At 41.2% G+C, this 15,570-nt stretch overlaps 1 protein-coding gene across 1 annotated transcript in view; it reads left to right on the forward strand.

Moving 5' to 3' along the window:
- Nucleotides 1-3,921: 3,921 nt before the first annotated feature.
- The window catches only part of tanc1b (tetratricopeptide repeat, ankyrin repeat and coiled-coil containing 1b), a 97,452-nt gene continuing 85,803 nt past the window's right edge, over nucleotides 3,922-15,570 (forward strand). Inside the window, exon 1 of the mRNA XM_076746773.1 lies at nucleotides 3,922-4,042. The gene's annotated coding sequence lies outside the window, so the exon portion shown is untranslated. The remainder of the gene's footprint in view (nucleotides 4,043-15,570) is intronic.

Below are 15,570 nucleotides of genomic sequence, written 5' to 3' on the forward strand. Positions count from 1 at the left end.
CTCTTTCTTGGATTGTTATGCACAGTAAAGAACAATATAAAACAAAGTGCATTTCATTTTCCGCTTCATTTAACTCCATAACCAGTCCAGTTTTAAGATCTATTTGAGGAAATTCCACGTGGGGCATGCTGAGACCATTTCCTCCTGGGCAGATTCAGGAGCACACTGGCTGGATTAAACCATGCCAATTTTGTGCATGTGCTTATACTGTCTGATAACTGTACTGACTTAATTAACAGGGGGTGTAAGCTGACTATAGGACATGCTGTGCACACCCTGACACTGCAGAGTGTGCAAAAAAGCAGGATGCAGGAAGTCTTGCTTGATATTAAATGACACAGACATTCAAAAACCAAGGCATGCGGTACTATGGAAGCCCACAAGGAACTATTTAAAAATGATAATGCAAATTTGAAAATGTAATTCCACATTAGCTCTTAATTGTCCATTTGTGTGTGTGTATTTGGGTAAAAATGAAAATGCAATAATCCAATGTGCTTTTTCCTTTTCACACACTCATACAGGTGTTCAATGACCATATTAAAATGAAAATGGAAAAGCTGTTCAACATTTCACTTTCAAAGACTTAACCTTCTCCAATAAATACAAAAAACAAAAACAAAAACAAAAACAAAAACCCACTATTAAAATGCAATAAGAGAAACATCATCCCCAGTCTACTGCATTTACATTTACATGTCATCACACTGTAAAGTGGGCAAATCTATCTCTCTGTCTTTGAGTATACAGACAAAAAAAGCAACCAATGCATATTGACTGGAGGTCTTCATCACTGTCTGACAAACATGTTATCAGTCTGAATTATATACCAGCAGTAGGTGGCAATCTATCCAACTCTTGGGGCCTAGTACATAACCCAGAGAGGGCGTCTCTAAAGTAAAAATATGGGCCTTGTACATGCTGAAAAAGTATAAATCTACTATTACAAAATACTATTTCATGTGAGGATGGAGTGTCTTGGTTTCTGGTTATCTGCACCATTTAACATTAACAAAACTCACTGGATCCCGTTTTTTTGTATTTTCACATGCACCACTGAAGATCACCTGTTTCCTTCCTGATCTGCTTCCTTCCTCCTTTGCAAACTGCAGAATGTGCCTTTGTGTGTAAGTTATCAGTTTCAATAAAAAAAAACAAAAAAACAACATCCCTGCTAGAGCAGAAACACAAAGGCAACTCTTTCCCCTCTGTGTGAACATGCATGTGTGTTTGCCCCCTTTCCTGCGTGTGTGTTCATACATGAGCCTATTTGTTTGCATCAGAAGAGTCAACAAACAATATCTGCTCGTTGGTACGCCGAGAAAGTACTTGATGATAGTCTTGTCGACACAATGTGCCGACCTTATATTCTCTGTGATGCTCATCATGCTGTTCGCGCACGCCTTTGATACCATCTGTGTGTGAAGTTCAGAGCCCTCCTCAGCTCTGTTTGAGGAGTGGAGCAGTTGGTGGTCCTCTGACTTGCAGACATGGTGCATTTCACTGCCAGTGCCTGCCCATTCCCAGCCATATGAGGGGCCTCGCTGACCCCGCGGAGCTCACCACACTGCTGAGAAAACATTGCACACACCGACTGTATAACACCGCCTCACACAGAGGACTGGGATGCGGTTTGCAGCCCAAAAATGTTCTCCTATCACAACAGTATACTTTTAAGCATGCAGGGGTACTGTGGGGTAATTATGCTCTCATATTGCATCTTAGGCAACAAACAATTGAGAATTACAATGAAACAAAATGATTTTATGATGCTACACTTCCGTTGAACATGTATCAAACTTTGCACATGAAGCAAGCTGTGTAAAATATTGTTACCTCATGAGGTCACCCTAGACTAAGGTGTCCTGTGAGCTTCACTGGCCGGAACAAGACCAGTCCAGAAAGCCTTGCAACATATTTCATTACAATAATGCAGCAGCTTATTTATTAATTTGCACCATTGAAGTTTTTGCTTGATTTTAAGGCCATGAGATAGTGTTTTGTATGCCTGCACGTCGGGAACATTTTTGCCTCTCCACAGAATTTACATTTAAATGAAACTATATGCTGCAGTCAAGATGCCTTCAGTAGACTCAGATTCAGCATTAAGCTGCTGAATGACATCCTGCTTTTGCCAGCCACTAACACAAACTTCAGTCAGTCAGGCTAAATTTACATAAAAGCTTTGACTCATGTTTCAACCTCTTCTGATGGAGGACTCCTTCTCTAATCAGTAAGCAGGACTTTTCACAGTTTACCTGCTGAGATTGCTAATAGTGGGACAACTGGTAATTTTTTATTTGTGCATCAAAAGGCTACTTAAATCTAATTTTATATGAGTTACACGTGTGTTAGGCAGTGGTAGAAAAGTGCTCAGATTCTTTATTTACATAAAAAAATAATAATTAAATACTCCATTACAAGTCTTTCAATATGTAAAAGTACATATGCACTGACAGCAAAATGTGTTAATAGTATAAGTGCTTGTTATAAAACCTCAGAGTGATAAATCTTTGATGCAAAGCACCATTTTAATGTTGTAGCCTTTCCAGGTGGTGCCATGTTACTTTATATGCTCTCGAATGATTTAATGTAGGGATGCATCGTGTTTTATGAGCTTCTTTATATCTCGTGTGCAAAATCTTAATCTGCAGAGTACCAATAACTATAGGTTTAAGATTAATATAAAACTTACCATGTAAGATCTATTTTGATCTGAATCAGGGGTGCAGATATGAATTATCTGCTATTTTGTTTGATATGTGGTTTAGTCTATAAAATTGGCAGAAATTTTGTCCAAAACCCAAAGATATTTATTTTCTAGTGGTACAAAAAAGAAAGAGAGCAGCAAATCCTGACAATTTAGAAGCTGGAATCAGAAAATGTTTGACAATATTGTCTGACAAGTGACTCAAACGATTATACCAATTATTGAAATAGTTGCTGATTGATTTCTGACATGAAGCCAATGAGTATGAAATTGCCCACAATGGAAACAGGCTTGCCTGAGTTATGAGTGCAATAATTGTGTAAATGTACCTTGTTGTTTTATCCCTGTATTCAGGTAGTTTTCAACTTCAGTGTAAAATGTTTAATATTATAATAAAGAGATGCTTACTGGTGGCCTGTTAAAGAAAAGTTGGGACACCTTTTAAGCTGATTCCAGTATTTTCTGGCTCAGTATATTTAAATTTGACTACTTCTGGGTCAACAACAAAAATACATGATTAGATAAAATAAAGGATTCAGTGATTTTCAACAGTAAATGTATTCCTGGCAGTCTGATGAGGGCTTTGAAACAACATTTAGACTTTTAATTTGGCACATAAAATAATCACAAATGACAAAATAACCAGCACAAGCTCCAACCACCAGCGTTCAACTGCCTCTCATGGGTTGTTTTCACTTTTAGCAGCATTACACCCTTTCATTTAATGAGCTTTTAATTTCATAATAATTTCTTAGGCAGTTTTTAATCTAATCGTGCACTTATTACAGGAAAAATGGAGAAAAAGAAGCTCTGTGGCAGGTATTTTAGTTAGCCTTTAGTCAGTTGTGTTAAGTTTATTGGCAGGAAATTCCCTGAACGAGCCGCTCCATTTCAGTGAAACCTGCAGAAATCATAACTGAACAGCTGCTCGAATAAATAAAACATGGATAATCAAAGCAATTATACAGTTTTAGAGACCAGATCCCTGATCAACCCTTTAAATTACAGCCTGCAGCTTACAGTTGTCCTAACACATGTATCTTGCATCTCTTGCATCCTGTCACGTCCATGAGGCATGCAGGGAGAAATGAGGAAGAGGAGGAGGAGGAGGAGGAAGGAGGAAGGAGGGGTAGTTTGTCTTGGTTCCCTGCCCTCTGTTGATGTGCCTCCCTTCACAGATGACCTCATGCGGGGAGGAGGAGGAGGAGCCCAGCGTCCCGGAGCCGACCTACCTTGGTGGATCAAGTGTGGATTGAGTTCGAGTGGAGATACGCTGGAAGACCTGGAAAACTTTTAGTTTTTTGGTACTTTCACATCCATGACATTTATCAGGTAAGACTTTGAAAACGCTCCCGAAGTGGGCTGTGTCGGCGCAGTTAGCCGGGGGGTGTCGGTGCACCGGTACGGAAAAGTCGGGAGAAGTTTCTCCAGAGTTTGTAGGGCAGTTTGTGGGGAGGAATGTCGGGACATGCCCATTGAGCCGGCCGTCAAAGCAGCGGGAGTGACAGCGGTGTGTTTTATTTAGACTTATTCCCTGTCCTTCATCCCCCTGTGGCCGAGGTGTTTTCTGGGTCGCCGCGGTGAGTGTAACCGTAAGTCCAGCTAGCTTAGCCGGACACGAAGCTCGGTTAGCCGAACACGAAGCTCGGTTATCCGGGTTTGATCGTAGCGCTCGTCCAGGTAACGTTTCCGTTTGGTTCGGTGTGAACGGGAGCTAATGCAACACACTGAAACGGGTTGTTATCCACTGACAATCCTGAAGGTTCACCGTTTCACTTTTAGTTCACTTGTTTTGGGCACTGTGGAAGAGTTCATCGCTCAATTACTCAATTAATCGATTCGATTTTGCTGGTGACTAATAACACTGAAGATTGATCTAGTGGAATAGCACTAAAACATATAAAGTTTTTTCCTTGAAATAAAACTTCTTATCTTAAAGTTGTAAATTTTGTCTAACCAGCTACCCCAAAGATATTCAGTTAGCAATAATAGCCCATACATATTTAGGATTTATTAATTGTTAGTTAAATTGTGCAAAATTCTCTGGTTTCAGATCCTCAGATGTGAGGATTTGCTAATTTTATATGATTGCAGTAAAGCTGCAGCGTTTAATCAATTAATCGCCAATCATTTTGATAAATGATCAACTGGTTTGAGTCATTAAAGAAAAAAGTTTAAAAATTCTCTGATTCGTTATTCCTCTGTGACAGTAAATTGAATATTTGTGGTTTGTGGTCAAAACAAGTAATTTGAGGATGTCACCCTGGGCTTTGAGAAACACTGACCATTTTCGGACATTTTATCGACCAAACAGCTCCTCGATTAATCGAGATGATAATCAACAATCAAACTAATTGTGAGTTGCACCCCTAGATTGCAAATGTAGTATCTTTGGGTTTTAGACTGGTGGACGGACAGAACACACTCTGCTCTGGGACACTGTGACGGACGTTTGTTTTGACTATGTTTTTGTTAATTTACAGACTGAACGCTTGGTTAAAAATAGTTTTAAAGTAATCAATAGATGAATGAATAACGATTACTTGCAGCCTTTGAAGAGTTGCCTGTTTACAGGATGTCACTCAGGCAGAAGAGCCTACATTGCTCGTTAGTGCATGTGTTTGCTTTTATGCAGATAAACAGACATCCAAGAACTTTTGAAGATAGGTAAGACTTATTGTGGAGGAACATCCTGCTCACCAGGATGCAGATGTTTTACAAAAAGCCTCATTACTTTTCTTGAAACTGTGTGGTCTTGTTTGATGCTAATGTTAGTCTGTATTTTGTGATTGGATGCGGTGGTTTTCAAACCAGAACCCAACCCAGATATAGTAGTAGGCTTAAGGCTAAAGGACTGTAATCTAGTGTGCCCACATAGATTGAGTCAGTGAAGTTTGACCACTGGCTGTGTGTGACTTTTGCTGTTTTCAGCATTTTTTTCAATGGAGGAATCCCCTTATGAAGCAGCCAGGTGCTTTGAAAATCAAAGCTCCGTGTTCGCCCTCTGAGAAGTTGCTTGTTCATGTCAGGATGCAGCTTTGATCAGTGTGAGCACATGAACTCTTCGATTCGAGGCGTCCTCTGAACAAGTCTTCTGAAGTCGTCTTAACCTCATAACCTCTTGGTTCTACCTTGGCAGAACCTGCCACAACGTTTGCTATTTCCTGTGCTGCTTGTCTCAATCTAGCTCCAAGGGTAATTCCACTGTATATACAGTGATGATTTTTCCATTTTGACTCAACAGGTGGAACAGGCTTTGTTGCTGACAATCATGCTGACTGCCAGTTAACCTGGAGATAGTTCATATTAACTTTCCAACATAATTTCAGGCAATTTTATGCCTATTATGGAACCATTACGGTGGATTTGCATGCCTTTTGCAGAGGCTTGAGCTACCCCAATTGTCTCCCAACTGCAGGGTTATGAGATGTTTGCACTACAGAGCCCTCATCTTATTCAAAGTGCCACAAGAGTTTGCCTCCCAGCCTCTGCAGAGCCTGGTTCCCATGGTCCCCGGCCAGTTGGCCACTAACAGATGCTGGCATCAGAGTTGCATTGTTATGGCTGAGGAGGGAAAGTTACTGGAGCCAGTGACCTGACAGACAGCATACCAAATCGCCCTCGTTGATGATGATGATGACGATGATGATGATGATTTTGTATGTTTGAAAGGGGTTGCTCATTGCAGAGGCACATTGGTCCAATAGAAGAGCAAGATTTTTAGAGATTAGTTGGGTTCAGGACTGTCCGCATGCTGTTTAACCACAGTTGTTATTGAATGAATCCTGAGTGTTGTGTGGTGGGATTTTGTGGATGTTTAATTCCAGGACACTGGAAACCAAAAACCAAACCTGACCACAAATTTAAGCCCCAATATAATGTCCTTTCACGTGCTTACGGGGGCTCTTACACCTAACTTATATGGTACGTTTCAAATGGTGCATTTTCCTGTGTGGTTTGGTTTAGTTGGACTGGTGCGAAAGCTGTCTTTCAAAACCCTGTTTGGTCTTGGTTTCTGTGACAGTAGATAAGGTACTATTATCTGTGTGCTTATCATGGGAACTGTCAAGGAAGAAATGTCCTGTGTTATTTATGTGTAAGTGATTTATATCGTGTGGCCAAGGCATTTTTTCCTGTCACAGTCTTTGAGGCAGTTTCAGGGCATGTTGCGAGATAAAGGTGTAATTGCAGAAGCAGTTGGCCCCAGAGCTCCTGCAACCTGAACAGACCAGAGGTTGTTATGCACTGTTTTGTGTTTCATGCCATGCCCCCCCCCCCCAACAAACTCCCCAAAGCCCCTACATTCTGAAATGCCAAGATATTTACCATCAGGCAAAGGAATCATGTTTCATTCTCAGTGTTGCGATGAAGGATCATAGACAAGCCTACTGGCAAAGTGGCATTATGTAATTAAATTAGCTCACGTTTCTTAAAGACTCGTGACAGCTTCTGTATCGAAACGCTTGCCTTACCGTTTAATTGCCACTTTTTCCCTCAGGTCATCTATTAAAACGTTACAGAATGACAGCATTGCATATTGAGTTATCTTTGTGCTTCAGTGACGACGTTAGCTTTGTGCTAGTATGACCCTTTCTGCTGAATTATATACCAATTCTTAGCTTATGACATCAAAACTAGGCTATTTTCTGTACCATGAGTTGAAAGTCCAGGTGAGCGAGCGAGCAGGCATGTGTTTTCATGGTCTCTGCACGTGCATATGTGAGCATACTTGCCTGCATATATGTGTCTACAGCACGTGTGTGTGTGGAAGTGCTTCTAAGTAACAGCTGTTACTGATTTACATTTTTGTTAAGCCTTTTTGAAAGCCCCAGAGACAGGCAGAGATGTGGATGTAGAGCGCCTCAGACATACAAAATGTGTGAAATGAAGTATTTGTGACAAGGTGCTTATACAAATGAAACGAAAAGCAGAATTACTGTTCTTTCCACCGCCTCATGATTATTGTAGCTTTGACAACAAGTGCAGCTCTTTTCCTTCACAGCAAACACACACAAACAAACTACCTGGATAGATTTCATAAGCCGATTTACTACAGAGACTGTATAATATCTCCTGTATACTCATTTTTATTTATTAGTTGTTTATTCCCAGTGAGATTCAGTTAATCTCTTTCAGAAAAGACAGCATGCAAGACAGCATGCATGAAAGTTTCACACAGAAGAACAAACAACAGACTTAAAAAAAGATTCAATATAATGGACACTGAAGATGGGCCTTAGGTGGGGAAGCCCAGTTAAAATGTCCTCTCGAAGCTCTGGACTCTCACAGAGCGACAGTAAATGGACAGAGTAAAGGAGAGTGTAACGTCTCCATTCGTCATTCCATTTCATAAATAGTTTAAAGAATCACAGTGTTTGTTTTTTCCCCCATCTGTAAGCAAACTGATGCTGTCAGACCAAATCAATGCATTTATTAGTCACCATAATGCCATCGTAAGACAGACAACAAGTAGCTCTGGTTAGTGACGTCTCCATACTCCCAGGAAAATTTGAATCTATGAGTGTGGACACTGGGTGTAAGACTGTTGGACCCATCTCCATGTCACCCTGTCATGGCAATGGATTAGTGAAACAAACCTTTTTTTGATTTGCTAGTTTCACAGACTCACAGAGTCGGATACGGCTCTATAAAGGCCAGTGCACATAAAATTCAAAATAGAGGCTTGTCCCATTTTGATAACTGCACCTGTATGAGGTGTGTATATTTAAGGCTAGTTGTCCTCGCCTCCTCCCTGATGAATGTGCACTGGCTCACCAGGCATAAAAGTCAGTGGACTCTAGCCTACTATATTTTGGGAATCCTGTAATCCTATAATACTCTCCTTTACCTTGATAAGATGCTGATTCACGTGTGACCCTCTGACCGACAAACCTTAGCATGAGGAGAATCTCTTTGCAGGAACTTCCTGTAGACTTTAAACACTACTTGTTAATGTTTTACCCTTAATCAAATACCAGGCCTCCTGGGAGGGAAAGTGAGCGTAAGCAACAATGGTTCAGCTTTTATTTATTTTTTACCCCCAGATGTTCATTAACACTTGATTGCTACAGCAAATCAGTGTAATAGAGTGATAAAGTTAAATCAGCAGTGATAGCAGGAGTTAATGACCGTAACTCTGATGAGATGATTGCTGCTACCCAGCATGCATTTAGATCCATTGCTGGTGTAATGTAAGGGGTTTGTAATTGTTGTGGAAGGACTTCTAACAAATTTTACAGAAAAGGAAAAGTTCAGAGTGGAGAAACTGGTTTGTGAAAGCTAAGAAGACAGACCCACTGCACATGTTAACTCATCCATAAATCCATGGTGCACTCTGATCTATCAAGCTAAATGAATGTAGGTTATATGTTCGCTTATGCTTAGCCTAGTTAGCCTTGCAATGTCATGTCTTACTCCTACTTTGTAGTTTCAGGTTTATTCAGTTTCCAGAGCTCAGGCTGTAATTAAGAGAACGATTTCCCTGTAAAACATGCCTCTGCACTTCTAGAGCAACACTGCTGGGATATAAAAAGACACAAGTTTTGTCAGCATCACTTCTCAGCCAGCATGTAGGTGTGTGTCTTGATTTATTCATCAGTCATATTAGAAATGATCAAGGACAAGTGGCCTCATAGGGCAAATCAGTCTTTCCAAAATGACGGTGCATTTCCCATGGCGGTCTAATGAGTAGATCAGACATGTTATCCTTTTTAATTTCACGCTGAGCTGTGTGGCTTGTTCTCCTTATTAAGGAACTCGCTGGCTCTGCCTCAAGCTACAACTTTGAATCTGCCTGTGTCTGTGATGGGACAATATCATTTCCTGTTAAGTAGAAGTAAATAATTACAGATGTCTTAAAGTGAATATCAGCATGTTCTCACCATTTAGTTTGGAAGAATTCTCCCCTGAGTTCTCTTATATTCTCTCAGATACATGATCATGTGTTATGAATATGACCACATGTTTTGCCCATAGTAGAGTTTTGTTTTACCCAGAACTCAATCCCACTGATAGTTTCCCTCTCTCACAGTCTATTTCACAGAAAGCTCCCATAGAAGAAACCATTAAAGCCAGAACTTTTCCTGTGGCATTTTAGGAACCTAATAACCTTTTCAGGAACTTGACCTGCATTTCAACTGCAGGGACCATGTTCCAGATTTGCTTCTTGGGCTTTAGTTCCTGCTCCCAAGGTAGCACTTCCTTTAGGTCCTGGTGGCTCTGGAAGGAGTTTGCAGTGCTGAGTGTTGTGGAATGGCCAAGCACAAACCTTGAGGCTGCTGCAACCTGTGCATTCATTCAGACTGTTCAGGCTTTTCATGCAAATGGCAGCCAGAGAGCGCTGGTTGGTTTACACATTAAAGTTAGTGTTCAACTGCCTCAACAAAGAGGTGTTCCTCTTTGTTGAGGCGGTTAGTGTGTGGTATGTGTTTTCAAGATTTTTGACAGTTTAACTCCAATTATTTGCCCCTTGGAGACCAGTCATCTGTCTCATATTACTTTTAAAACTCAAGCATCAAGGCGCCGTTTGCCATTCGTCTTCTGTTGCTTACAAATACTGCTAATTGTCATTCAAGGATTTCTTTAAAATAATGAAACAATGGCTCTGAACACTGTACCGACTGCCTTTATTTGACTTCTAAAACACAGTGTGAAATGCATATTCTCGTGCAGTCTTGACTACCAACATACACTATATGCTGATTTGGAGATTTTTTGCAAGTTGATGACACAATGACATCATACCCAGAGGTTTTGTGTTTAAGTTGAAAGTGTTTTAAAGCTTAAACTTTTGGATTAAAGTCATTTTGTCACAAAAGTAAAACATGTCTGTATGAGCCGCTGCTGGGTTGCATGCTTGTCAAATGACACAAGCTGGTTGTAGTATTATATTAACAAGCTAAACATTGCTTTTATTCTTCAAGGTTAATCATTAGTGCTCTAAGATATTTCCCTTTTTTGCTCATTCTAAGGTGTAGGCCTGCTTCTTGCTCTGCAGGAAACACTTGAGTCAAAGCGGTAGACTAGTTACATAAAAATGTGTGTTCTTTTGTTATTTCCCTTCCACTCATGTTAGTGTGAATAACAACCTTTGTTTACAATGGCTGACACTGAGACTGCGTTGTCCTCCATACCTACTCCCTACACTTCCTCCTTCAAGGGTTTGTTAGCTGACTTCCCATTGTTTATGGACCACTTGAACTCACCATCTAGGCTGAGCCTGTTTCCTGCTCTCAGTGAGTGGGCAACAAAAGAATAGATAATTGTGGAGTTCACAGGATGAGTTCAAAATATCTGATCTCGTCTAGGCGGTTTTGAATAAACCAAGCTGAAGGTCAGCCCGTGGTGAGAGTGTCCATGTTGCTGCTATGGCAGCGGTGTGGAAATCTGAGAGAGATCGTTCATGGAGATTCAGTTGATAAACAGAGTTGGCAGGGTGTTTTGACAGGCAAGAGATGAACGCATAGGGTGGAAAATAGCAGTTTGCTGCAATCCTGGAAGAGCGGTGAAGTTGATCTGAGCTTAAGGGTGCTATCTCTATTGTCTGCTACCTAACAGAGGACAAAGCATGTTCTAACTCACCAACTGCCAATGTATGTGAAATGCTTCCCTGCCAGAGGCAATTGGGTCAAACAATCCTGTTTCCGTTCTATATATAGCGCTCCTCTCAGATGACTGTGGTATAGCTAGATGGCCCCATTAACCACATGTCACATCAGCATTGTGCAGGTGAGGATCTTTTCTTCCTCACACCTTGTATAAATTTGACCTCTATCAAGTCAGGAATGACCTGGAAAAACATACATGTTGATAACCTGAGGAACCCCTTAACCACCCTGGTTTCCAATTTCTCTCCTCTGAAAGGAAACCGTCTCTGCATTGTACCATAGACTGGAGCCCTGGTTATTGTTGCCTCGAGCTGTTCCAAGGTAACGGACAGCCCACATCTGAAGGCCACAGAGCTGACATATGCCTGGTTGAAAATGCCAGCAGTGGGGAAGCATCCTTAATGCTTCATGTTATTGCCCAGATACACTGAAAAGGTCTTGGGTGTGTATTCCTTCAAGTTGCTTGGAGCGTTTTGAAGACCGTTAAGGACTTTTGATGATCGGCCGTTGGTCTCTTGACATAAACGAAGAGGCAGTGCCATCAGCACAATACTCTTCTGTTCTGGGGCTTCTGCTTGCTCTTGGGGTATCTTGCACAGAGCAAGCGTGAATATCGAGTGTATTTTGTTTATTCAGCCAGTGTGTGTGTCCACAAAGACCCTCGAGCCACTGTGGGATTTCGCTGCTCTGTTTTAATATTGAGAGGCCCCTTTTAAGGGGCCACGCTTTGAGGCTGATATCCAAACACAGCTTAAGAGCACTGGGATGGACCTGACTTTGAGGGCTTCAGGAATCTTGATGCCTGTCTCGCTGCACTGCATACCATGCAGTCCATTCGTCTCCTCTCTGGGGAGACTTTCTTACCAAGGTTACCTTTATGAACCCGCTACAGCTTGAGTGTGGCTGCATTTGATGTTGATTGTGGTGCCTTTGCTGTTGTAAGATCCATTAAAAACAGCCCAGACAACATCAACACATATTCTTCTCATGCCTGTTTCAAATAATGTATTCATGTATACAGATGACTTGTCTCTACAGTGCATCAGTGCGTCATGTTACATTTTGTTGAGGATTTCTAGCATATAGGCAGATGTAACTGATACCCACTATCATGCAATCTGTCATTTCATGGTATAGCTACAATTGATATGTGTAAAATGTTAGTAAAATGTCAGCAGCATCAAATTGACTATGTTGCATCATAAACAAACACCAGCTTGCTCTCTTATGAGGACAGTGTTAGCTGCTACAGAGGTGTATTACCCTTAAGTCAGTTGTATTTTTTATATGGTTTGAATGCTTCCCACTATGTGTTCACTATGTTTTTGGAGAGACAAAGCTACAAAGCACACAGTGAGTAGTTCAGGGGACCTGGGAGTTTAGATATTTCGCAACACATACACAGAGCCATTCTGACAAAATCCCATCATATTTTATGGCTAATTTGAGCAAACAGTTACAAACATATTACTCATTGTACCTTCTCCCTTGTAATCAGGTCACATCTCATTAAAATGTTGTTGCATCTCTATCAGACACTGTTGGAGTCAGTATAATAATAACATTATCTTGATCCATAATCCTCTGTGCCTATTGCAATCCAGTGCTACAGTTATTTGATTATGTTTGGAAAAATATATAGTCATTGTCATAGTATGTAGCACTGGATCTACATTGTGGCTCACAGGAACCAAGACACTCTTGGTTTGTTTGCAATATATGTTATGATCACTATGCCAGCGTTAAATCAGTGCCATTGATGATGCATTTGGCTTTCATTCAAATAGTGTTCAGGGCGTAATTCCTCCACCCTGAATAAAAATGGCTAATGGAGGCATACCACTGGATAAAAAGTGATGACGGTGGATGATGGCTGAAGAGGTGGCTCTCTCAGTAGGCACTGACTGTGTGTGTCCGGTCAGGTGGCTGGGATGGGGAGGGGGCGATGGAAGGAATTCGTCATGTTGGCTTTTGGAGATTCAAGAGGGCGTTTCTCATTTCCTCTGGGTTAACCTGGGTGATGTTTATTGTGACTGCGGGGATGCGCAGCCGGCTCCCACACAGCAGTCAGCAGTTTCATGGACTAGGCTAATGTACTTCACTATACTCTACTAAACGAGAGTATTCTATACAGATACTGCCCGACACAGTCCTCAGATCTGCTTGTGATGTCATTGTTTGTATTACTTCTAGTTGGTAGAATTCTGTTTGCTTTTTGTTTTGAGGAATTTCAAGTCATATCTCACCTCACTGTGACTTGCGAGCATCATTAAACGACCACTTCAGAGTTGTAGTAATACTGTGATTTTTTTGGCAGCAGTCTGAGAACATGCTAAGTTTGATTTAGAGTAACGGCTACTGCTGGCCCTCGATGGCCCCTGATGTTAAGCTGGTTATTATGAGTATAAAAGACATGGAGGGAAAGTAGTGTTGAAGTTTAAAGGCTTGTTATAAGACACTTTTCACCTAGCTTATATGGTGGAGAGACAAACTGGGTCAGTCAGTGGGAAATTTCATCCTTGGCAAGAACAAGGGTTAGAGGAAATGGTGACTCATAGAAAAGGATGAATCTCGAGCAGTTCGGCCGCACAAATTGTTGGACGGCCTTCAGGTCATTGTAGTCACAGCCGCAAGTTAACAGTAGTAGCAAATTGTAGAAGAATCATCGCACATGACTTGGAGAAATCCACAGATGGGACATTTGTGAACTGTCTGTCAATATGTTTTGACTTGGACTCACATTGCAGTGTTCGGTTTATATCACCTGAGTGGACCCTAAGCATCTTTTTCCTTGCAAGCCTTACATGCCAAGTTCAGACGTTACTTGGCAAGGCACTTGACTTTTTGGGTGGTTTTTATTTGAGTGACAAATGGCTGCTGGAAGAAGAAGTCAGGGTCATGTTACACTCAAAGCACGTGACCTTTGTGATCTGATGCTCTGAACGCCTAAGTTTGCTATTTCTTTTTTCTTTTTTCCTAGACCTTGCATTATATTGTGTAGCTTCTCGAAGTGGATGTTAGGGGAATACTAAATGAGTGTTTGGCAACTTTAAAATAACTGAATTCATCAGTTGCAGAAGGTATGGGGCAAAAATATATAGTAGGCTTGGATAATACGATGACCTTGCTTTGTGTGTGTGTTTTCCCTGGGCTCTTTCGAGTGAAACCCAAATGCAGCAGTCACGTGCTACCTTGAAACTGCATTCATAATCTTGATTTGGCATTTGGCTTGCTTTCGTAAATCTCCATGAAACACTTTTTGACCAGTCAAGGCTGAGTTGCGATGTGCAGAGGCTCATCAGGGAATTGCCCCCTACACCTCCATCTCCCATAACTGATTCAGTGGAGGCGCTGCTTCACAGTGTTTCATCTGACACCATCAAGGATGAAAAGGGCAGATCGATAGCCTCTCTCACAGCAGCAGTAAGAGGACCTAGATATTTAAAGCCCAGCTTCTGGGTTTGAGAACTCAGTGCAGGGACTGTATGTTTTGTTTGCAGAAGGCATACCCTTATTTGGTTGAAGCTATTCTGTTCTCTTCATTGGAAAGATTGCTCTGCTGCTATTAATACAGTAGGGTACCCTGTAGCAGCATAAAATGTATTTAGAGGGTTAGAAACCAAATATCCCACACAATTATCTGTCGTAGCTGCCTCTGTGTTTAGTTAACTATGTTTTTACCATTGTCCAACTACACAAGACTTAAATAACTCCAAAGTAAACAAGCACATCAAGGCAACCCCAGGCTGGACCTTGAGTTCATTTTCTACCGTTTAACTCTGAGGATTCAAAATGCACACCAGCTTGGGAACAACCATGGAGAGCGGTTGCAAACACCCAAGTTCAGCCGCATAGCATCAATTACATGTGGAATTCAGGGCATTCGACAGAGTGTTTTCCTGCATAACAAGATAGCAGAACTTGTCCTTTTCTGTTTAAATATTGGAGCATTCTTTCCATGCGGCCCCCACTGATGACCTGCAGGATTGGGAGTGCTGTGGGAAAAACTACCCGGCCGGTGCCAGCTAAGCACTATGAAATGCGGATATTCACTTTTTTACCATTGCTATGTTAGGTTTCAGAGGACGCATTTTGTGTTTGGTTATTTTCTAGGTTAAAAAAAAAAGACTTTGATATGCAAGTTCTGTTCTGTTTTGTTCCATGAGTAGAAATAAATCTTTTGTGTTCCTGGATAATTTTCATGGATTTGCATGAGGGTTAAAAGATGCATTTCTGTTGTCTTGTGGCTGTGAG

This window comes from Chaetodon auriga, chromosome 13 (genome assembly GCF_051107435.1).
Source record: "Chaetodon auriga isolate fChaAug3 chromosome 13, fChaAug3.hap1, whole genome shotgun sequence".
Classification (NCBI taxonomy): Eukaryota; Metazoa; Chordata; class Actinopteri; order Chaetodontiformes; family Chaetodontidae; genus Chaetodon; species Chaetodon auriga.